This window comes from Mus musculus, chromosome 18 (assembly GCF_000001635.26).
Source record: "Mus musculus strain C57BL/6J chromosome 18, GRCm38.p6 C57BL/6J".
Taxonomy (NCBI): domain Eukaryota; kingdom Metazoa; phylum Chordata; class Mammalia; order Rodentia; family Muridae; genus Mus; species Mus musculus.
In genome coordinates this window covers 7,475,806-7,501,106 of record NC_000084.6, presented here as the reverse complement: position 1 = coordinate 7,501,106, position 25,301 = coordinate 7,475,806, and the positions used below count along the sequence as shown (strand labels likewise).

At 38.8% G+C, this 25,301-nt stretch overlaps 1 protein-coding gene across 13 annotated transcripts in view; it reads left to right on the top strand.

Moving 5' to 3' along the window:
• The window catches only part of Mpp7 (membrane protein, palmitoylated 7 (MAGUK p55 subfamily member 7)), a 278,928-nt gene that overhangs the window by 125,783 nt on the left and 127,844 nt on the right, over positions 1 to 25,301 (top strand). The window lies entirely within an intron of this gene.

The window sequence follows — 25,301 nt, the reverse complement described above, 5'->3', positions numbered from 1 at the left end:
GGGTTTCTCTGTATAGCCCTGGCTGTCCTGGAACTCACTTTGTAGACCAGGCTGGCCTCAAACTCAGAAATCCACCTGCCTCTGCCTCCCAAGTGCTGGGTTTAAAGGCATGCGCCACCACCGCCTGGCCATCCCTGTTTTAAAACTGTGTTTGTAAGCCATACTCATTGGAACACCATTCTTTCTTCTATCCCTTTGACTGGTTGGCTATTTTCTTACAATTGTGTTTTCTAACCTTATTACATTTTTGTTTTTATGCCTTTTATTTTTTGTACTGTTTAAAATTGCAGCAAAAATTTGATAGCAGGTAGGGCATGATGGTGCATGCCTTTGTTTCCAGCACTTGGGAGGCAGAGGCAAGCAGATATCTGTGAGTTCAAGGCCAGTCTACTCTACAAAAGAGTCCAGGACAGCTAGGGCTCTGTTATTAAGAGAAACCCTGTCTCAAAATTTTTGTTTTTTGTTTTTTGTTTTTTGTTTTTCGAGACAGGGTTTCTCTGTGTAGCCCTGGCTGTCCTGGAACTCACTCTGTAGACCAGGCTGGCCTTGAACTCAGAAATCCGCCTGCCTCTGCCTCCTGAGTGAAAAACAATTTTTTCGATAGCAGAATATAATTAGAAATTCTTAACACAGTTCTTGAGTTACCCAAACGTTTCCTGGCTGTTGTAGGTGTAGAAGCAAAAGTGTTGTAGACCCCTCCTCAGTCCAAAACAAAATCCTTGCACTTGAGTCTTACTGAGAGCATACACCAAACTCTGAGGCTCTGAGTTTTATTTGTGTTTGCTGGCTCCATTAGGGTCTTTCGGGGGCTGTTTGCACTGACTTCATGCTCCCTTTTTGTGGGAAGGTGACCTGTATACTGTTAGCACGTCAGGCGCTTGTGAAGTCCTTTGGGCCTGGTCTATGAGTAAAGTGTTCCTTCCTATTCTACATTGTTTAACAGTGTCATAGGGGTCTGAGAGAGGTTGCTAGATTACAGGAGATAGAAAAAGCTGTTCAATCCGTTTTCCCTGAACAGCTTGTTTTCCATTAATTTCACAAAAACATACTTGGTCTCTTGGAGGCACAGTGAAGGCTGCCCACATCCCACTGTACTAGTTGACTGACTTGTACCTGTTGAAAGATAATTGACTTAATGTTGTTAGGCTTTTTAGTCAGCTCTAGTTGTAGCATGAATTGTGTTATCTTTCTTACAGATAGATCTAGCTCATGACAATTTTCTTTATTAAACAGGTTCAAAATGGAAGTTTTGTTAGTATTTTAATTAATTAATCTGTTGTGTATCTCAGTAAAGGTATCTTTTCATGATGTTATCAAAAGGAAAGGCAGGCGTTAGATTGGTTTAAAATTCTTTAACATTTATTAATGAAATATTTTTCAAAGTCTGAAAGCCCTCATAAGTTTTGGTGTGAATTTGTGATTAAGGTGTTACTATAAGCTTGAATTACTGTAAGAAGTCTATCTATGAGATTGTAGGCTTCTTTTTTTAGGCAGGTAGTGGCCTCGGACTCCATATGTAGATCAGACTGGCCTCATAATCACAGAGCTCCTCCTGCCTCTGCCTCCCAAGTTGGGGGATTAAAGGTGTGTGCCACCATACACAGTTTATTTTTCCTGTGTGCATAAAATAAGATTAGTATAGAATAAGCCATTCTAACTCAGAAAGTTATTTTACATCTTTATCCACTTGTCTCTCTTACCCTCTATTTATTCATTCTGTGAGAATGATGTTCGCAGAAAAAAACCTGACCATCTTGTCTCTTCATGTTAGTCATGGCCACACCATTGGTGTGCTGATTAATATGTGTTTGGAAGAGGGGTGTTTCACTGCTGGGCAGGATCCATCTAGGGCCAGTGGACTGCTTCCCTCGTTTTTTTCCTCTGTGGCCCTTGAGCTATCTAGTATTTCAGACCTTGAGTGGGCTCTCTCCTTTGTCTGAGCACATAAGCATATGGAGCAGGGTTTCCTGAGGATGACATGCAGTAGTAGTAGTGGGGTCAGCTAGAATATAAACCTTCATTGTCACAAGTCACTAAGATTTCAGGATCCGTTACTTGCAGTTTAGCTTGCTTAAATCTAGCAAGTGTCTTCACCATATAACAACTCCAAATCTTTTTCCCAGATGCAGCTTTGTTGGAAACATGGTAGAACTCATAATGAACCCAGTCACTCACATTCCATGAGGTTAGTTAGTTGTTTGTGATTGCTATGATCTGAGAATTGCTTGGTAAAAAGTTATTTCTCATCTTCTTGTCAAAAGGCTTCGGTATTTTCTTTATTGATAAAACATCTGTCTCGCTCCTAATCAGTGTGTCCGGGTGAACAGAGGAGTAGAGTCACTCTTTTGCTTGATTGTCCTCATGTACAGGTGAGCATGTATCATGTTGATCATGCTGGTTTTGTGTACTCCCTCATCAGTAGTAAAATGGAAGACAAATGCTCTCACCTTCAACCATGTTGAACATGTTGAACATACCAGCTTCCTTTTTTATATCCTTGGCCTCTCCATCTTTTTTCTGGTTGGCACATTGGAATCACCTGGTGTGTCCTGATCCTGTATCTTTGTTTATATTTAATGTAATAAATTCAGTTGTTTTATCTAGCTCTTCAGAAAGCAAAAGCTGAAGAAAAACATTAGATACTAATTTTAAAAGACCCACCTCTACTTAAAAGAACTTCAGCAATGCAATCCAGGATTAAGACTGTGTTGATGTGGAATCCTGAAATTTTAGAGGCTTGTGACAAAGACTCTCTCTTCTATTTGGTAATTAACTATCACACAGTTTTGCAGAACAAGCAAGGCCTTTGAGGATCAAAGACACACAGGCACCTTTCTGAGCACAGGCTTTTCTAAGAGGAAAAAGCAGCACTAGCTGCTCAGACTCTCTTGGCTATGTTGAACGCTTTGGCTGCCATCCCTTCTTTATGTTTTGGAAGGGTATCATCTCTGGTTGCTTTGGCCCTTATATTCATTTCTGTCTGAGATAAAAATTAAATGAGGTTAACTGGCAACTTAAAAATACATCCTATTTCTTGATAGCTATTGTTTAAGCAGTTGTAAGTGATACAGATGATAAATATTTCTGTTATTTGACAAAGACTTTGGTCTTTTAATTCAAGTGGCCTGTGCTTCTTATTGGCAAACTGAATTAATCTTTAGATGTCCACTAGATGGCACCATCCCTTAGGAAATTTAACACCTTTGTTCATTTGTCACTGATGGGTTAAAAATAAAAGAAGCTGTAGATTGCTTTTGGCAAGATAGCCATTTTTACAATGTTGGTCCTGCCAATCCATGAGCATGGGAGATCTTTCCATCTTCTGAGATCTTCTTTAATTTCTTTCTTCAGGGACTTGAAGTTTTTATCATACAGATCTTTCACTTCCTTCGTTAGAGTCACGCCGAGATATTTTATATTATTTGTGGCTATTGAGAAGGGTGTTGTTTCCCTAATTTCTTTCTCAGCCTGTTTATTCTTTGTGTAGAGAAAGGCCATTGACTTGTTTGAGTTAATTTTATATCCAGCTACTTCACCGAAGCTGTTTATCAGGTTTAGGAGTTCTCTGGTGGAATTTTTAGGGTCACTTATATATACTATCATATCATCTGCAAAAAGTGATATTTTGACTTCCTCTTTTCCAATTTGTATCCCCTTGATCTCCTTTTGTTGTCGAATTGCTCTGGCTAATACTTCAAGTACTATGTTGAAAAGGTAGGGAGAAAGTGGGCAGCCTTGTCTAGTCCCTGATTTTAGTGGGATTGCTTCCAGCTTCTCTCCATTTACTTTGATGTTGGCTACTGGTTTGCTGTAGATTGCTTTTATCATGTTTAGGTATTGGCCTTGAATTCCTGATCTTTCCAGAACTTTTATCATGAATGGGTGTTGGATCTTGTCAAATGCTTTTTCTGCATCTAACGAGATGATCATGTGGTTTTTGTCTTTGAGTTTGTTTATATAATGGATTACATTGATGGATTTTCGTATATTAAACCATCCCTGCATCCCTGGAATAAAACCTACTTGGTCAGGATGGATGATTGCTTTAATGTGTTCTTGGATTCGGTTAGCGAGAATTTTATTAAGGATTTTTGCATCGATGTTCATAAGAGAAATTGGTCTGAAGTTCTCTATCTTTGTTGGATCTTTCTGTGGTTTAGGTATCAGAGTAATAGTGGCTTCATAAAATGAGTTGGGTAGAATACCTTCTACTTCTATCTTGTGAAAAAGTTTGTGCAGAACTGGAGTTAGATCTTCTTTGAAGGTCTGATAGAACTCTGCACTAAACCCGTCTGGTCCTGGGCTTTTTTTGGCTGGGAGACTATTAATAACTGCTTCTATTTCTTTAGGGGATATGGGACTGTTTAGAAGGTCAACTTGATCCTGATTCAACTTTGGTACCTGGTATCTGTCCAGAAATTTGTCCATTTCGTCCAGGTTTTCCAGTTTTGTTGAGTATAGCCTTTTGTAGAAGGATCTGATGGTGTTTTGGATTTCTTCAGGATCTGTTGTTATGTCTCCATTTTCATTTCTGATTTTGTTAATTAGGATTTTGTCCCTGTGCCCTTTAGTGAGTCTAGCTAAGGGTTTATCTATCTTGTTGATTTTCTCAAAGAACCAACTCCTCGTTTGGTTAATTCTTTGAATAGTTCTTCTTGTTTCCACTTGGTTGATTTCACCCCTGAGTTTGATTATTTCCTGCCGTCTACTCCTCTTGGGTGAATTTGCTTCCTTTTTTTCTAGAGCTTTTAGATGTGTTGTCAAGCTGCTAGTATGTGCTCTCTCCCGTTTCTTCATGGAGGCACTCAGAGCTATGAGTTTCCCTCTTAGAAATGCTTTCATTGTGTCCCAAAGGTTTGGGTACGTTGTGGCTTCATTTTCATTAAACTCTAAAAAGTCTTTAATTTCTTTCTTTATTCCTTCCTTGACCAAGGTATCATTGAGAAGAGTGTTGTTCAGTTTCCATGTGAATGTTGGCTTTCTGTTATTTATTTTGTTATTGAAGATCAGCCTTAGTGCATGGTGATCTGATAGGATACATGGGACAATTTCAATATTTTTGAATCTGTTGAGGCCTGATTTGTGACCTATTATGTGGTCAATTTTGGAGAAGGTACCATGAGGTGCTGAGAAGAAGGTATATCCTTTTGTTTTAGGATAAAATGTTCTGTAGATATCTGTCAGATCCATTTGTTTCATCACTTCTGTTAGTTTCAGTGTGTCCCTGTTTAGTTTCTGTTTCCATGATCTGTCCATTGGTGAAAGTGGTGTGTTGAAGTCTCCCACTATTATTGTGTGAGGCGCAATGTGTGCTTTGAGCTTTACTAAAGTTTCTTTAGTGAATGTGGCTGCTCTTGTATTTGGAGCATAGATATTCAGAATTGAGAGTTCCTCTTGGAGGATTTTACCTTTGATGAGAATGAAGTGTCCCTCCTTGTCTTTGATGCCCCTCAACAGAGGAATGGATACAGAAAATGTGGTACATCTACACAATGGAGTACTACTCAGCTATTAAAAAGAATGAATTTATGAAATTCCTAGCCAAATGGATGGACCTGGAGAGCATCATCCTGAGTGAGGTAACACAATCACAAAGGAACTCACACAATATGTACTCACTGATAAGTGGATATTAGCCCAAAACCTAGGATACCCACGATATAAGATACAATTTCCTAAACACATGAAACTCAAGAAAAATGAAGACTGAAGTGTGGACACTATGCCCCTCCTTAGAAGTGGGAACAAAACACCCATGGAAGGAGTTACAGAAACAAAGTTTGGAGCTGAGATGAAAGGATGGACCATGTAGAGACTGCCATATCCAGGGATCCACCCCATAATCAGCATCCAAACGCTGACACCATTGCATATACTAGCAAGATTTTATCGAAAGGACCCAGATGTAGCTGTCTCTTGTGAGACTATGCCGGGGCCTAGCAAACACAGAAGTGGATGCTCACAGTCAGCTAATGGATGGATCACAGGGCTCCCAATGGAGGAGCTAGTGAAAGTACCCAAGGAGCTAAAGGGATCTTCAACCCTATAGGTGGAACAACATTATGAACTAACCAGTACCCCTGAGCTCTTGACTCTAGCTGCATATGTATCAAAAGATGGCCTAGTCGGCCATCACTGGAAAGAGAGGCCCATTGGACACGCAGACTTTGTGTGCCCCGGTACAGGGGAACGCCAGGGCCAAAGGGGGGGAGTGGGTGGGTAGGGGAGTGGGGGTGGGTGGGTAAGGGGGACTTTTGGTATAGCATTGGAAATGTAAATGAGCTAAATACCTAATAAAAAATGGAAAAAAAAAAAAAACAAAAAAAAAAATTTGAACCTTGAAAAAAAAAAAAAAAAAATAAAAGAAGCATATTCAGGCCAAGGCAGTATTTAAAAACTTGTGAAATTTTCTTATGTCATGTAAAGAGTTGTAGAGCTTTGTGGTAGCAGTATTTATGATTGATACTGTAATACATTTCCAGAGATTCAGATTTTGTCATTTTGCTCTTTTATGTGAAACGTATTTAAATGTACACTGTGTTAGGTGGCAATGATAGAACAGTAAAAATGGGTTTGGTGGTCTTTTGTCATAACTCTGGGAATCCAGATCAGTCACATAAATAAGTAGAAACTACTACTAATAAATGAGATTTGATACTAATGTAATGGGTGAAGAGGGGATGTTTGCTTGGTTTTCTGGAAGTTTTGTTGAATAACTGGCCACTCAGCTAATTAAGAGAGGACAAAGTCTGTTTAAAAGTTTGTCAGGTAAAACAGGCCACAGCAGACACCTGTACTTGCAGCACTTGAAGACTGAATGTAGGAGACCCTGTCTTCAAAACCAGGAACTGGGAGAAAGGCGAATCAGGGAAGTAGGAGTGAGCGGAAGGACATGTTTTAGGAAAAGGGATTCAGGACTTTTCATCGGTACTCCACTCACTGGAATGGCGGGAGCCACTTGCGGTCTGATTTCATTCATTTTCTCTTAGTGTAGCTTCCTCTCATCTTTCCAGAGGTTCTTTTAGATAGACACTAGACTTTAGGAATCAGTGTCTAAATTTTTCTCCAGCTTTCGCTTTCTGGAGATTTTGCTTCTAACACTGTAAGACATACACACTGACCTCTTAGGGAGAGAGACACTGGTTTGACTTGTTATATAGCCAGCTGAGGCTTGGGGCTGATTTTGAACCTCGTTTGTCTGACTTGTGTTCTGTGTTTTAAACCCCGAGTTATTTTCAGACTGGAGATACAGTGTCTTTGGCAGAGTACTTCCCTAGCATGAACAGAGCTCTGTGTTCAATCCCTAAGACTACATAGACCTGGTATGCCGATGATCCCGGCACTCAAAAGGTAGAGGCAGGAAAACCTGAAGTTCAAGGCCACCCTTGGCTAGATGAGGTCCTATCTCAAAAACAAGGAAAACAGCAACTGAGCAGTAGAGTGTTGGTTTTATTTTAGAATTTCTTCTTGTGTTTTATCTGTTGTGACTCTGGGACGGTTTCTTCTATGATCTCTCCATCCACCTGCTGTTTCTCTTCAAGGCTTACCTGAGCTTTCTACAGATGTTCAGTCCTTGGCCATCCTTAATAATCATCCTTAATAGAACTTCCATCTGCCGGACTAGAGCAGAGACCCTAGGGATGTGTGCTCCAGATGAGCGGAGCAACCCCCTCCAACACAAAAGAATGAAGTCCAGATGTGTGCCTCACTTGCAAGCTCAGCTTTAGGGGAGGAAGGAAAGAAGATGCCCGTGCTCTCGCTCATGGCGGGAGATGGCACCATTCTAGAATGGATATACTTTTAAACTCCATGGCTTTCAGGGTTTTTATCAGACAAAGCCCGGCACCTGCAGCCTGGAAATTGGGGACAACGGGAAAGAGCACCAGCCCACATTACTCTCCCTCCTTCTAAGGCCTGCACCTCTGAGCACTGAGCAGAGCTGTCTGGGCTCAATGACTTTTTTCTAGTCTCCCACTGTGTTCTAGTTTTAGTTAGTGGTTTCTTAAAAAAAAGGGGGGGTGCGGGGTTTGAAATGTTTTTGTTTTTTCCACTGACCAACCTATTTTCACTATTTTCAGTTGACAATATTGTAGTATGGAGCTCCAGAGATGACTCGGTGGGTAACCTGTTCACTGTACAAGCCTGAGGACCTAAGGTTGCCCAATACTCTTGTGAAATGTCAAGTGTAGTGCTGACTATCTGTAACCACAGCACTGGCGCGAAAGAGCAGGAGGATTCCAGAACCTACAGAGCAGCTAGTGTAGCTAGGTGGTAAAATCTTCACCCTATCCTCAAAACCAAAGCATGGAGATCTACAGAGGACAATATCACCCATGATCTCCACATACGCATATTTGCATACACATAGGCATGTGTGCCCCACCTCCACTACAAATAAAAGATAAAATACAAAAGGAGGTATTTTAGTACAGTGTAGAGGCTTGACTCTCTTGCTTACCACTAAGCTCTGTCACCATAATTTTCAGTGACATTTTTACCATTCCCCGCTGGATATATCAAGATTTATTTAACCATTGGTAGATGTTTTTAATGTTTGATTAGTACTTAGGTTATTTTCAAGTACAGTTTATATAAGGATAGGTGTTTTGATCTTTAATTTTCTCAGTTGTCTTGTTGAGCACCCTTGTCTCGTCACTGATTTGATGGCTCAGCCAACTTTCATCCCCATCCATTACCCCTTTGCCTGATCCTCAGGCTACTTCATTGTTGGCCAATGGGAGTCCCTCTACCTGGAGCCTGTATTTTTGACAACACTCCAGTAGGCTCTAATGGAAGGTTTGCCGAAGATAGTCTTATGTGTTCCCCACCCTTGTGTATTTGAAGATGGAGTCTGAGAATAAAGGCTTTGTATTGAAATTAATAAATTAATCCTGGTTCTTCCTCCCAGCCCTATGCTCCCAGAAATAAGAGTCAGACTCAACATACTTTTACAAATACCTTGGCTATGTAGCTAGGCTCTTCTCTGAGTAGATCATAACTAAAATATCACCCCCCCCCCCCTTTTTTTTGAGACAGGATTTCTCTGTGTAGTCCTGGCTGTCCTGGAACTCACTCTGTAGAGCAGGCTGGCCTTGAACTCAGAAATCCGCCTGCCTCTGCCTCCCAAGTGCTGGGATTAAAGGCGTGCACCACCATAACCAGCTATATATCCCTTTTTTTTATTACATATTTTCCTCAATTACATTTCCAATGCTATTTTTAAACCTACATTCTGCCACATGGCTGGTTACCTGTGCTCAGTAACCATGCATCTGTTTTATCACATCTTCCCTGGTGAATCCTTATGCGCCAGCCACTATCCCATAATCCTTTCTGTCTCCCAGATGTCCCACCTTCTATTTCTTGCCTAAGCCATAGGCCATAGGCTTTTTAATTGATTGGGTATGCATCCATACACTATACAAGATATGCTCTCTTTTGCTTTCTCTTGCTTTTGCTTATTGGCTCCTAACAGAGACCTAAACATTCATTTCCCTAGCTCTGGAAAACCTTTCTTGTTAAACGTGTCAGGACTTCTCAATTAATGCCAGCAAGGTCATCAGTAAAGTATTATTTTTCATAATTGTCTTTTATCCTTGTGTTCAGCATGGACCTTCAGGTCCTTAGTAATTAGCCACCATCCCTGGAGACTTTGCTCTGGAACGCCTTCCTCTGGTGGTATTATCCCAGAAAGGCTTCATGTTTCTGAGTTCTTACCTTCTTCCTTCCTTCCTTCCTTCCTTCCTTCCTTCCTTCCTTCCTTCCCTTTTTTTGTTTTTTTTTTTTTTTTTTTTTTTTTTTTTTTCTGTTTTTAGAGACAGGGTTTCTCTGTATATCCCTGGCTGTCCTGGAATTCACTGTGTAGACCAGGCTGGCCTCAAACTCAGAAATCTGCCTGCCTCTGCTTCCCAAGTGCTGGGATTAAAGGCATGTACCACCACTGCCTGGACCGCCCTCCTTCCCTCCCTCCCTCCTTCCCTCTCTCCCTCCCTCCCTCCCCCTTTTTTGTCTTTACATTAGCACTTGAAGGTTCATTTCTCTAAAACTTGAATCTCGTTCATTTATTTTTTAATATCTTATCTGCATTTTTTAGCTCTCAGTACAAAGTGCTTGTGTCCAAGCCTTAGGCCAGACTAACTTTCCTTCTTAATGTTTTGTATTAGTGCACATGAAGTATTTTTTTTCATATAAATTCTTAAAAGACTGTTCTGTGTTAATTCTCCCAGATATTGATTTTTATCCTTTTTATCACCTGCACTTATACTCTCCTTATTGGTTTTTATTTTTTAATTTCATGGAACTCTTAAAACACCATCATGCCCACCACACTTGCCTCCTCATTTTCAGCTGTCTAAAGAAAAAAATCTCTATTATAACTTGAAGCCATGTGGATGGGTTTCCTGTTCTTGAGAGCTTCCCTTCCCTTCCCTTCCCTTCCCTTCCCTTCCCTCCCCTCCTCCCCTCCCCTTCCCTTCCCTCCCCTCCCCTCCCCTCCCCTCCCCTTCCCTCTCCTCCTACGTATAGACCTTGAATTCCTGATCTCTCTAATACTTTTAACATGAAGGGGTGTTTATTCTGTCAAAGGCTTTTTCAGCATCTAATGAGATGATCTTGTGTGTGTGTGTTTTTTACTTTTGGTTTGTTTATATAGGGGATTATATTGATGGATTTCTGTATATTGAACCATCCCTGTATGCCTGTGATGAAGCCTTACTTGATCATGGTGAATAATTGTTTTCATGTGTTCTTGAATTTGATTTCCAAGAATTTTATTGAATATTTTTGCATTGTTATTTATAAAGGAAATTGGTGTGAAGTTCTCTTTCTTTGTTGGTTCTTTATGTGGTTTAGGTATCAGTGTAACTGTGCCTTCATAGTACGAATTAGTTAATGGTTTTTTTTTTTTTCTGTTTCTATCTTGTGAAATAGTTTGAGAAGCATTAGTATTAGGTCTTTTTTGAAGATTTGATAGAATTCTGCACAAAAACCATCTGGTCCTGGGCTTTTTTGTTTGGGAGACTTTTAGTGGATGCTTCTATTTCTTTAGGAGTCATGGGATTGTTTCAATGGCTTATCTGATCCTGATTGAACTTTGGTACCCAGTGTTTGGTTACAAAAATCATCCATTTCATCTTTATTTTCCAGTTTATTATTATTATTATTATTATTATTATTATTATTATTATTATAGGCTTTTGTAGTAGAATCTGATGACTTTTTTTAAAATTTCCTCTGTTTCTGTTCTTCTGTCTCTCTTTTCATTTCTAATTTTCTTAATTTGGATAGTATCTCTGTGCCCTCTAGTTAGTTTGGTAAAGGATTATCTATCTTGTTGATTTTATCAAAGATCCAGCTCCTAGTTCTGTTGTTTCTTTGTATAGTTTTCTTTGTTTCGACTTGATTTCAGCCCTGAGTTTGATTATTTCCTGCAGCTACTCTTCTTGGTTGTATTTGCTTCTTTTTCTTCTAGAGCTTTCAGATGTGTGGTAAGCTGCCTGTGTATGATCTCTCCAATTTCTTTATGAAGGCACTCAGAGATATGAATTTTCCTCTTAGCACTACTTTCACTGTGTCCCATAAGTTTGGATATCTTGTGCCTTCATTTTTGTTAACTTCTCAAAAGTCTTTATATATTTCTACTCTGACCAAGTCTTGTCACTGAGGTATGTTTCCTTTATGTAGCAAAATACTGGGTCCTGTTTATGTATCCAGTCTGTTAGTCTATGTCTTTTTATTGGAAAATTGAGTCCTTTAATGTTGAAAGATATTAAGGACAAATGATTTTTGCTTCCTGACATTTTTGTTGTTAGACATGGAATTATTTGTGTGGTTCTCTTTTTTGTTTTTGTTTTTGTTTTGTTTTGTTTTGTGCAAAGATTAATTTCTTGCTTTTTCGTGTGTGTAGTTGGGAAACTTGTGTTGGTGTTTTCCTACTGTTATCCTTTGTAGGGCTGGGTTAGTGGGAAGATATTGTTTAAATCTGGTTTTATCATGGAATATCTTGGTTTTCCATCTATGGTAATTTAGAGTTTTGCTGGGTATAGTAGCCTGGGCCGGCATTTGTGTTCTCTTAGGGTCTGTATGACATCTGTGGAGGATCTTCTGGCTTTTAGAGTCTCTGATGAGAAGTCTGTTGTAATTCTGATAGATCTGCCTTGACCCCTTTCCCTTACTGCTTTTAATATTCTGTTTGTTCTGTGCATTTGGTGTTTTGATTACCATGTGATGAGAGGAATTTCTTTTCTGGTCCAATCTATTTGGTGTTCTGTAGGCTTTTTGTATGTTTATGGTCATCTCTCTCTCTCTTAGAGAACTTTTCTTCTATAATTTTGTTGAAGATCTTTACTGGCACTTTGAATTGGGAATCCTTACTCTCTTCTATACCTATTATTCTTAGGTTTGGTCTTCTCATTGTGTTCTGGATTTCTTGGATGTTTTGAGTTAGGAGCTTTTTGCTTTCTGTATTTTTTTTTTTTTTTTGACTGTTGTGTCAATGTCTTCTATGTCTGAGATTCTCTTGTATTCTGTATTCTCTTGTATTCTGTAGGTGATGCTTGTGTCTGACTCTTACACTCTTCCCTAGGTTTTTCATCTCCAGGGTTGTCTTCCTTTGTGATTTCTTTGATGTTTCTATTTCCCTTTTTTAGGTCCTGGGTGGTTTTGTTCAATTCCTTCACCTGTTTGATTGTGTTTTCCTGTATTTTAAAAAGAGATTTATGTGTTTTTTTCTTTAAGGGCTTCTACTTGTTTTCCTGTGTTCTCCTATTTTTCTTTAATGGAGTTATTTATGTCCTTCTTAAAGTCCTTTATCATTCATTAGATGGGATTTTAGATCTGAATATTGTTTTTCAGACATTTTGGGGTATCTAGGGCTCGCTGTGGTGGGATAACTGGATTCTGATGTTGCCAAGTAGCTTTGGTTTCTGTTGCTTATGTTCTTGTGCTTGCCTCTAGCCATCTGGTTAACTCTGGTGTTTACTGGCCTTGCTGTCTGACTGGAGCCTGTCCTTCCTGTGAGCCTGATTATGTTGGGCCTCAGTGGGTCATGTTTCTCTTCTTAAGGTTGGTGTTCTGTGAGTCTGTTTGTGACGGAGGCCTTAGGGTCAGGCTGCCTGTGGGTGTGGGTGAGGTGGGGCAGGGTCACAAGATCTACTCCAGGATACAAGTGAGAACCTGGAGGAATCTTTGTCTTTGGCTGTGTCGAAGTTCCTACATCCCCTGGGCCACAGTGATTGAAGTTAAGCCCAGTATTGGCTTGGTAGTTGGGGCCCTATCTGTGATCCATTCACTACTGTGGTGCTCAGGATTGAGCCTTGGCCTTGGGCTTGCTGGGCAAGTACTTAGATCCCTAGCTCTGCTTTCCCATGCTCCGCTAGGTGACAGAATATCTGTTTAGAATTGTGCTTCAGTTCTATTTTCACAAGCAGCATCTAGCTCTTCATGCTGTCTCATACATATTCTGGGTCTTGAGGAAAGCAGGATCTATTTCTGCTCTAGTGTTTGAGTCCACTTTTTCAGTGACTGTAGCAATACTTCTTTGGCTTAAATGTGGAAATCCAGATGAGCAGTAGGATGTGTACTTTTTATTATTTATTGACAATTTGGATATCTTATTTACTGAAACACTTGTTCAATTCTTCAGCACATTTAAGTTGCCTCCCCCCACCCACTAATTTGTAACAATTCATTGTAGGTGCTTTAATAATGCTCAATTTTGGACCAATACTTTGTTTTATTTAACTTCTGCCCAATTGGTACCTCCCCCCATTTTGGATGGTGCTGGCAATCATATCCAGATCTCACCTGTGCTAGTGGAGTGGGCAGTAATAGAGTTCCATCCCCCCTTGGCCCTTCGATGACCTTTGTTTAAAATGAGGTCTTGATGGACTTAGTTCTCACTATAGAGTTTATTCACCTTTGCCTTTTTATAACTAATGCTTTTGTTACCCTGTGAACTTTAAGATCACCAAAAGAATTAAGCACTCAAAGAATTGTTTTACACAGACTCAGGTGCACAGGTGTATGCTGTGTACATATAAACTTGTGATGCTAGGGATTAAACTTGGGACTCCACACATGCTAGGCAAGCGCTTCAACCCTGACTTAATTTTTTTTTTTAATAATATGTTAAGACAGAGTCACAGAGTAGCCCAGGATAGACTTGAACTTGTGATTCTCTTCCCTCAGCCTCCTGGATAGCTGGAATTAAAGATCTGTACCACCAGTCCTTGCTCAGATGAAGATGTGTAGTCTACCTTTAGCTGATTTTAGTGTCTAGTATGAGGTAGGGATACATATTTTGTTGTTGTATGTTTGTTTTTCCTAAAAGGCTATTCAGTTGATGCAGTATCATTTATGGGGGTGAGTAAGCCTCCTTTCTGACATCCCTGTAGCACCAGCTTGTTCATTGATCCACTGTCTGTATTCACAGGGTTCTGCTTCTGGATCATTTATTCTTTGTGTTGTTCTGCATTGTGTTGATATCACAATGCCCTGTGAATGAGAATACATTAGTTTCATGGGAAACAGTTCCTTTGGATATACTACATATGTTTATAACATTAATTCTACTAACTCTTAAGTTTCGAACAATGTTCCATTATCTAGATTTTTAATTTTTTAAGGAATACTTTATAATTTTCTTTTACAGATTTTACATATTACTTACAACAATTTTTATAGGTATTAAAATTTTAATTTTTATCTGTTTGCCACTTGTGCACTGATATCCATTCTGTTGTTCTAACCCTTTTCCTTTTGGTGGGCTGCTTCAGCAGACCCTGATATGAAGCTGTATGCCTAGTCTTATTGCATGTTCTTATGCCATGTTCACTTGATATCCCTGGGAGACCTGCTTTTTTCTGAAGGGAAGTAGAGGAGGAGTGAATCTGGGGGAGAGAGCAGGTTGGAGGGGAGCACTGGGAGGAGTGGAGAGAGGATAAACTGAAGTTGGGATGTATTGTATGAGAGAAGAATTAAAAACTTTATTTAGATTTTCCATTTGATGGTTTAATTCAGAGTTTTTATTACCTTATATGTATGTTCTTTAGTTAACATGACAGTTTTCTTTCTACTTTTACATTATCTTTTCTACCTATTATTTGTGTTTCATTGACCAGTATCTTTGCCATCATCATCAATCATCTATTATCGTCTGTCATCTATCTACATATCACCTATTAAACTTACCTATCCACCTTTTTATCTATTAATCAAGAAATCATCTCTCCGTCTATATTATATATTTAAATCGATCCTTCTATGTGTATATATTTTCATACATACAGATTCCCCCTCCTGTAGCTTAGTCTAAACTTATAGAACTTGGTTGAAAGGAAATTAAAATGGTGGATCTTTTTGTTTCTTTCTCCGTGTATATGTTCTCTCCTACCCACCTTTGAATGCAAACATCCTCCATCCCGAATCACCTCATGCCTCCCCACCTCACTTGGACCCTCTTCGAAGTGTTTATCTCACGGTCTTCTAAGGAATCCTTTGTCATCCTTTGTCCTGTCTTGGCTTTTTATTTTTTTATTCAAAAATTTTATTTAATCTAAACCAAGCCTATAAAACATAGACAGTCAGTATGGGAATAGTAATTTTCAAGGTCAGAGAGGTCAGCCACATTAAGTCTGAACACAGTAGCACCCAGTATGGGTCGGTATTAGAATTATTAGTAGTCATTGGAAGGTACTATAGTCGTTCATTCAACAGAATAAACACCTATTGAATCAAATATTAAAGTTGGCATTGATTAAAAGAAAATATAAAAAGTAAAATTAATTTATTGCTAACTTGACTCACATTTTGGCAGTCATATAATTGAATATATGTGGAGTGATCAGTAGTATAACTAGTATAATATTTATAACCCAAAGTGTTTTTTAATATTGAGTTCCTTAATGATATTAGCTTTATTTTTATTCTTTGGAGGTTGATGAAAAGTATTCATTTTAGTTACACAGTGCACTTTCTGTTGCCATCTATTCCAAATGCATGGTATACTTGCAATATGAGCCTGTGGAGTAAAATTTGAATACCTCCACAGTAGCACCTTTGGCAGAGGCAAAAATTTAATATGTGTGTGTCTGGGACAGGACAAGTGTCTACAGCAAATAGTCTCAGCATATGCTCTATGGAGTTGCTAAGTAAGAAAGTGCAAAGGATTGAATGGGATCGACTTAGGTATGATTTGGAAATTGTTGTCTAAAATTCAACAGTGCCTATTTCTAAGTCACAAATTTTGTTTCCTTTCATATTTATTTCTGCTAAATTTTAAAATCCACAGCATGGTACAGACCTAATGTGCATTTGGATGAAGCCATACTTTGGAAATTCACAGGACAGCTTGATTTGGCATCTTGCAACTTCATGAAAGTGGGTTGCCAGAGTCTCTGACATCATCTTCTCTGTAGGCCAATGAAAGTACATTGCAACATTTGAGAACTGGCAGCTTTGCAAGCTTGCAAAGACCTTAGCATAAGATCTTGTGTTGTGGGCTAGCTATGACTGCTCCTTTGGCAACGCTTGGGTTTTATAACTGCATGATTCTGAGAGACCAGTTACTCTCATTATTTGCTCCCAAAGTAAAGACAGGCAAGAAAGGGAAAGGGTGGGAAGTCTGCTGTTTAGAGTGAGGGTTGCAAACTATAGACGTGCCACACAAGCACTTGATACCATAATCAAGATTATTGCAGGAGGTGTGGCTGAGTTACAAGTGATTTAAGTGGTGTTGCTGTAGAGTGCTTCCCCTGCCAGGTTTTAAATAGTGGTGTGCTTAAAATGTGCGGTTTCAAATACGGACTTCAAATGAGATGTCTCAGCGTTCAGAGCACTTGCTGTTCAGGAAGAGGCCCGAGTTTGGTTCACAGCACCTGCTTGGCAGCCCTTTGTAACTATTTATTCCAGAGGATCTGACGTCCCTTCTGACCCCTCTAGGCTCATGTAGGTAGGCATGTGTTGCACAAGATGAGGTAAGGTGATTCCATATATTTGTAGAGATGATTAGATTATAGTTTCTCTTTCCAGTGAGATAACATGTTTTCACTTTTGAACATCTCTGGGTTCAGTTGAAATGCCCTCATTTCAATGGTTTGGCCTCATTTCTATATTGCCACGGAGTCTAACCAGCAATTTTTCTCCAGCTACTAAAATATAAGACCATAAGGAAAACAGGCTTTTCCCACAGCAGAGAACCCTGTGGTTAAAAATAAAAGCAAAATAGAAAAGACTTGTAGAAAATTCCCTTACTTTTCAAGTCTGGTTGTCATTAGTTTATCTGCTTTTAGAAAATTGCTTAGAGAACAAGTTAGAGCTACTACAGTTAGTTGTAATTATTTCCTGAGTTCCAATCCTTCTACCAAATATAAACTTCAAGTAGCAGTCTGCAAATTTATTTTTCAACTTTCTATCCGATTGGTGCTGGTGAGACTCAATACTAGTAGACATCTCCTAATTTGGACATTAATCTATAAGTGACATTATAGAATTAAAATATTTTTTTTCAATTTCTGTGTATGTGTGCGCATGTGCCTGAGTGTATGTATATATACCATGTGAGTATCACTGACTGTGGAGGCTAAAGGAGGGGTCAGATCCCTGGACCTAGAGTTGCAGGCAGTTGCTCACTGCTTGACTTGAGTATTAGGAACCCTCCCAGCTCCTCTTTAAGAGCATCAAGGGTTTTTTAATCCTAAGCAATCTTTCCATAATCCACTTGGAGAATTCATAATTTTTTTTTTTTTCTGAGACAGGGTTTCTCTGTATAGTCCTGGCTGTCCTGGAACTCACTTTGTAGACCAGGCTGCTCTCGAACTCAGAAATCCGCCTGCCTCTGCGTGCTGGGATTAAAGGCGTGCACCACCATGCCTGGCTCAGCAAATTTAATTTACTCCTTGGAACTATTGTGAAATGGCTGAAGGTATAGAAATCAAATGTATAAACTTAGAATGTATAGCTATTATATAGCTGTTATTGTGTGGGAGACTTGTCTGTACATCTCACAGAAATCTGAAAGTAAAAAGGAGAAACAATAAAGATACTGGATTAGTTAATCTTCTATATCTATAACTATATATTATATCAAATGTAATTATTATATAATTATTGGCATTTAATAATAAATAGTAAGTAAATTAAATATTAAAACTAATATTGGTACTGGCGAGATGGCTCAGCGGGTAACAGCACTGACTGCTCTTCCAAAGGTCCTGAGTTCAAATCCCAGCAGCCACATGGTGGATCACACCCACCTGTAATGAGATCTGACACTCTCTTCTGGTGTGCCTGAAGACAGCTACAGTGTACTTACATATAATAAATAAATCTTTGGGTCAGAGTGAGCTAGGCCGGCCGAAGTGGAGTTGACCAAAGCTAGCAGAGGTCCTAAAATTTCAATTCCCAACAAGAAGGAAGGCTCACATGAAGTCTCACAACAATCTGTACAGCTACAATGTACTCACATACATAAAATAATAAATAAATCTTACAAAAACCTTAATATTGAACTTTAACATTTACTGTTAGTTAAACCAAATATTGTTTAAATATTGATAATAAATTAAACATGAAGTAAATCTCAGTAATAAATCCATATAAATAATAGTTGATAGTCTGTTAATATATATCGATATAATATATATGTGCATATATATATTATATCGATATATACTAAGAGAGGGAATCACTAAATTGGCTCACACAGTTCCATTGGGTACCTGATAATGGCCATTCTACACATTGGAAAGGCTGAGAACTTCCTAGATGCTTGGTTCTATGAGGTTGGGTGTTTTAGCGTCCCGGTCTGTAGTCTGTGACGGTCTGGAGGGTTCCTGCAGGGCTGCTCTTGTCAGTGCCATTGATGCCTGAAGGCTGATCAGGCTGGGATCTGATGTCAGGGAAGGGGTGAAGGTGGGCAGGCAGAAAGCAAAAGCATTTCCCTCAAACTTCCTTTTCTGGGTTATGGCTGAAGGTGCTTCTGACTCCAGTGGAAGGTCTTTCCTTCCTCGGTTACTCCTTCTACAAAATCCCCTTATAGACTTGCTCAAAGATATGTGGCCCAGTTGATTGCAGATCCAGTCAGGTTGTCATCCAAGACTCACTTTTGCAGCTATTAAGGGCATACTCCTACAAGGAGTTATAGAGAGAGATCATTAGGAGTACTTGTCATGCATAGTGAAAAACGTAACTTCAAAAATGTATTTATAAATTTAAGGCTTGAATTGCAACTTGGTTATAGCTGAAGAAAACTGAGACGTATGAACTATGTCTTTAGAGAATAGGAGGAAGGAAGACAAGACACAGTATACCATAAATACATATTTTATTACGTTTAAATAGATAATAGAGCAACAGAAAATATGAAAAGTATGGGTTGTGCATACATGTTCTGGCCTGGAATGTTTGTGCTCCACATTAGATGGAGTAGCATGTGAGCTGAGAGCAATGTGGTAGGAGTTGAAATGTGCCATGTTTGTAAATTGTGTGAAGATTGTGTTTAACTGTTTAGGACTTCAGCTAAATATATGTATGTGAGAATTCAAGGTGACTTTGCATAAGCCTTGAACCATTGGTTCTGGAGAAACAAGAAAGTGAGGCATTCAGTACATGCAATAGCCAAGGAGGGGGAAACTGTAAGAGACAGAAATGACCTAACTTTTGAGTGTTTAAAGGTCAAATTTTAGTTACATAAGACAAAGGATACAAGTAATGAAGACTTGGGCATTGTGACACACTCATCAAATCTTAATGCTCGAGAAGCTGAGGCAGGGATTTCATGAGTTTGAGGCCAGTCTGTGTTACATGGGTAGACAGTGTCTTTAATTTTTTTTCAAGATAACAATCAAAACATTCATCATAAGAGATCTCAACAGGATAGCAGGATAGTCACTTGTAGGAAGGAAGAACTGCTTGAGGTGAGACAGGAATTGATGTAGAAAATAAGAGAACCAATGAAGGACAGTCCACTCTACCAAATTGTTGAAATGTGCCTTCTTTTGACTAGATTGTTTCAAGGGAAAGGAAAACAAGATGGGGACAGTATTGGGAAGGAAAAGACAATCACAATGTCAGAGTTAGGTATTTTTTTTCCAAATTTTTATTAGGTATTTACTTCATTTACATTTCAAATGCTATCCAGAAAGTCCCCTATACCCTCCCTCCTGCCCGCCCCCCACTCACCCACTCACTCCCACTTCTTGGCCCCGGTGTTTCCCCTGTACTGGAGCATATAAAGTTTACAAGACCAAGGGGCCTCTCTTCCCAATTATGGCCGATTAGGCCATCGCTACATATGCAGCCAGAGACACGAGCTCTGGGGTTACTGGTTAGTTCATATTGTTGTTCCACCTATTGCAGACCCCTTCATCTCCTTGTGTACTTTCTCTAGCTCCTCCATTGGGGGCCCTGTGTTCCATCCAATAGCGAACTGTGAGCATCCACTTCTGTGTTTGCCAGGCACTGGCATAGCCTCACAAGAGACAGCTATATCAGGGTCTTTTCAGCAAAATCTTGCTGGCGTATGCAATGGTGTCAGCATTTGGAGGCTGATTATGGGATGGATCCCCAGGTATGGAAATCTCTGGATGGTCCATCCTTTTGTATCAGCTCCAAACTTTGTCTCTATAACTCCTTCCATGGGTGTTTTTGTTTTTGTTTTTGTTTTTCCAATTCTAAGAAGGGGCAAAGTGTCCACACTTTGGTCTTCCTTCTTTTTGAGTTTCATGTATTTTGCAAATTGTATCTTGGGTATTCTAAGTTTCTGGGCTAATATCCACTTATCAGTGAGTGCATATCATGTGAGTTCTTTTGTGATTGTGTTACCTCACTCAGGATGATACCCTCCAGGCCCATCCATTTGCCTAGGAATTTCATAAATTCATTGTTTTTGATAGCTGAGTAGTACTCCATTGTGTAAATGTACCACATTTTCTGTATCCATTCCTCTGTTGAGGGACATCTGAGTTCTTTCCAACTTCTAACTCTTATAAATAAGGCTACTCTGAACATGGTGGAGCATATGTTCTTATTACCAGTTGGGACATCTTCTGGATATATGCCCAGGAGAGGTATTGCTGGATCTTCCGGTAGTACTATGTCCAATTTTCTGAGGAACCACCAGATTGATTTCCAGAGTGGTTGTACAAGCTTACAATCTCACCAACAATGGAGGCATGTTCCTCTTTCTCCACATCCTCGACAGCATTTGCTGTCACATGAATTTTTGATGTTAGCCATTCTGGTTAGTTCATATTGTTGTTCCACCTATAGGGTTGTTTTGATTTGCATTTCCCTGATGATTAACGATGTTGAACATTTTTTCAGGTGCTTCTCAGCCATTTGATATTTCTCAGTTGAGAATTCTTTTTTAGCTCTGTGCTCCATTTTTTAATGGGATTATTTTGTTTTCTGGAGTCCATCTTCTTGAGTTCTTTTTATATTGGATATTAGTCCCCTGACTGATTTAGGATTGGTTAAAAAAAAAAAAAATCTTCCCAATCTGTTGGTGGGCTTTTTGTCTTATTGACAGCTTTGCAATTTTATGAGGTCCCATTTGTCAATTCTCAACCTTATAGCACAAGCCATTGCTGTTCTATTCAGGAATTTTTCCTCTGTGCCCTTATCTTTGAGCCTTTTCCACACTTTCTCCTCTATAAGTTTCAGTGTGTCTGGTTTTATGTGGAGTTCCTTCATCCACTTAGACTTGACTTAGTACAAGGAGATAAGAATGGATCTATTCGCATTCTTCTACATGATAACCCCCAGTTGTGCCAGCACCATTTTTTGAAAATACTATCTTTTTTCCACTGGATGATTTTAGCTCCCTTGTCAAAGATCAAGTGACCATTGGTGTGAGGGTTCATTTCTGGGTCTTCAATTCTATTCCATTGGTCTACTTGTCTGTCGCTATACCAATACAATGTAGTGTTTATTACAATTGCTCTGTAGTACAGCTTTAGGTTAGACATGGTGATTTCACCAGAGATTCTTTTATCATTGAGAAGAATTTTTGCTATCCTAGGTTTTTTTTTTTATTCCAGATGAACTTGCAAATTGCCCTTTCTAACTCTGTGAAGAATTGAGTTTGAATTTTGATGGGGATTGCATTGAATCTATAGATTGCTTTTGGCACGATAGCCATTTTGACTGTATTAATCCTGCCAATCTATGAGCATGGGAGATCTTTCCATCTTCTAAGATCTAATTTAATTTCTTTCTTCAGAGACTTGAAGTTCTCATCATACAGATCTTTCACTTCCTTAGTTAGAGTCACACCAAGGTATTTTATATTATTTTTGATTATTGTGAAGGATGTTGTTTCCCTGATTTCTTTCTCAGCCTGTTTATCTTTTGTGGAGAGAAAGGTCACTGATTTGTTTGAGTTAATTTTATATCCAGCTACTGCACTGAAGCTGTTTATCAGGTTTAGGAGTTCTCTGGTGAAATTTTTAGGGTCACTTATATATACTATCATATCATCTGCAAATAGTGATAGTTTGACTTTTTCCTTTCCAATTTGTAGCCCCTTGACCTCCTTTTGTTGTTTAATTGCTCTGGCTAGGACTTTAAGTACTATATTGAATAGGGCAGCCCTGTCTAGTTCCTGATTTTAGTGGGATTGCTTACAGCTTCTCTCCATTTACTTTGATGTTGGCTACTGCTTTCCTATAGATTGCTTTTATTATGTTTAGGTATGGGCCTTGAATTCCTGACCTTTCCAAGACCTTTATCATGAATTGGTGTTGGATTTTGTCAAATGCTTTCTCAGCATCTAAAGAGATGATCATGTGGTTTTTGTCTTTGAGTTTGTTTATTTAATGGATTATGTTGATAGATTTCCGTTTATTAAACCATCCCTGCATCCCTGGGATGAAGCCTACCTGGTCATGATGGATGATCGTTTTGATGTTCTTGGATTCTGTTTGTGAGGATTTAATTGAGTATTTTTGCATCGATAGTCATAAGGGAAATTGGTCTGAAATTCTCTTATCTTTGTTGGGTCTTTATGTGGTTTAAGCATCAGAGTAATTGTGGCTTCTTAGAATGAATTGCATAGAGTACCTTATGTTTCTATTTTGTGGAATAGTTTGAGGAGTATTGGTATTACATCTTCTTTGAAGGTCTGATAGAACTCTGTACTAAACCCATCTGGTCCTGGGCTTTTGGTTGGGAGACTATCAATGACTGCTTCTATTTCTTTAGGGAATATAGGACTGTTTAGGTCATTAATCTGATCCTGATTTAACTTTATTACCTGGTATCTGTCTAGAAATTTGTCCATTTCATCCAGGTTTTCCAGTTTTGTTGAGTATAGCCTTTTGTAGAAGGATCTGATGGTGTTTTGGATTTCTTCAGGATCTATTGTTATGTCACCCTTTTCATTTCTGATTTTGTTAATTAAGATGCTATCCCTGTGCCCTCTAGTGAGTCTGGCTAAGGGTTTATCTATCTTGTTGATTTTCTCAAAGAACCAGCTCCTGGTTTGGTTGATTCCTTGAACAATTCTTTTTGTTTCCACTTGATTGATTTCGCCCCTGAGTTTGATTATTTTCTGCCCTCTACTCCTCTTGGGTGAATTTGCTTCCTTTAGTTCTAGAGCTTTTATATGTGCTATCAAGCTGCTAGTGTAAGTTTCTTTTTGGAGGCACTCAGAGCTGTTAATTTTCCTCTCAGGAAGCTTTCATTGTGTCCCATAAGTTTGGGTATGTTGTGGCTTCATTTTCATTAAACTCTAAAAAGTTTTTAATTTTTTTCTTTATTTCTTCCTTGACTAAGGTATCTTTGAGAAGAGTGTTGTTCAGTTTCTATGGAATGTTGGCTTTGTATTATTTATGTTGTTATTGAAGATCAGCCTTAGTCCATAGAGATCTGATAGGATGCATGGGACAATTTCAATATTTTTGTATCTGTTAAGAACTGTTTTGTGACCCATTATATGGTCAGTTTTGGAGAAGGTACCATGATGTGCTGAGAAGAAGGTATATCCATATCCTTTTGTTTTAGGATAAAATGTTCTGTAGATATCTGTTAAATCCATTTGTTTCATAACTTCTGTTAGTTTCACTGTGTCCCTATTTAGTTTCTGTTTCATGATTTGTCCAATGATGAAAGTTGAAGTCTCCCACTATTATTATGTGAGGTGCAATGTGTGCTTTGAGCTTTACTAAATTTTCTTTAATGAATGTGGCTGCCCTTGCATTTGGAGCATAGATATTCAGAATTGAGAGTTCCTCTTGGAAGATTTTACCTTTGATGAGTATGAAGTGCCCCTCCTGTCTTTTTTGATAACTTTGGTTTGGAAGTCAATTTTATTAGATATTAGAATGGCTACTCCAGCTTGTTTCTTCAGACCATTTGCTTGGAAAATTGTTTCCCAGCGTTTCACTCTGATGTAGTGTTTGTCTTTTTCCCTGAGATGGGTTTCTGTCAGCAGCAAAATATTAGGTCCTGTTTGTGTAACCAGTCTGTTAATCTATGTCTTTTTTGATTTGGGAATTGAGTCCATTCATATTCAGAGATATTTAGGAAAAGTAATTGTTGCTTCCTGTTATTTTTGTTGTTAGAGTTGGGATTCTGTTCTTGCGGCTGTCTTCTTTTAGGTTTGTTGAAGGATTACTTTCTTGCTTTTTCTTGGGCGTAGTTTCTGTCCTCGTATTGGTGTTTTCCCGTTATTATCCTTTGAAGGGCTGGATTCATGGAAAGATATTGTGTGAATTTGGTTTTGTCATGGAATACTTTGCTTTCTCCATCTATGGTAATCAACAGTTTTGCTGGGTAAAGTAACCTGGGCTGGCATTTGTGTTCTCTTAAGGCCTGTATAACATCTGCCCAGGATCGTCTGGCTTTCATAGTCTCTGGTGAGAACTCTGGAGTAATTCTAATAGGCCTGCCTTTATATGTTACTTGACCTTTTTCCCTTACTGCTTTTAATATTCTGTTTTTATTTAGTGCATTTGTTGTTCTGAATTTTATTTGTCTGGGAGAATTTCTTTTCTGTTCCAGTGTATTTGGAGTTATGTAGGCTTCTTGTATGTTCATGGGCATCTCTTTCTTTATGTATGGGAAGTTTTCTTCTATAATTCTGTTGAAGATATTTCCTGGCCCTTTAAGTTGAAAATCTTCATTCTACTCTACCCCTATTATTAGTAGGTTTGGTGTTTCTCATTGTGTCCTGGATTTCCTGGATGTTTTGAGTTAGGATCTTTTTGCATTTTGCATTTTCTTCGATTGTTGTGTCCATGTTCCTTATGGAATCTCCTGCACCTGAGATTCTCTCTTCTATATCTTGTATTCTGTTGTTGATG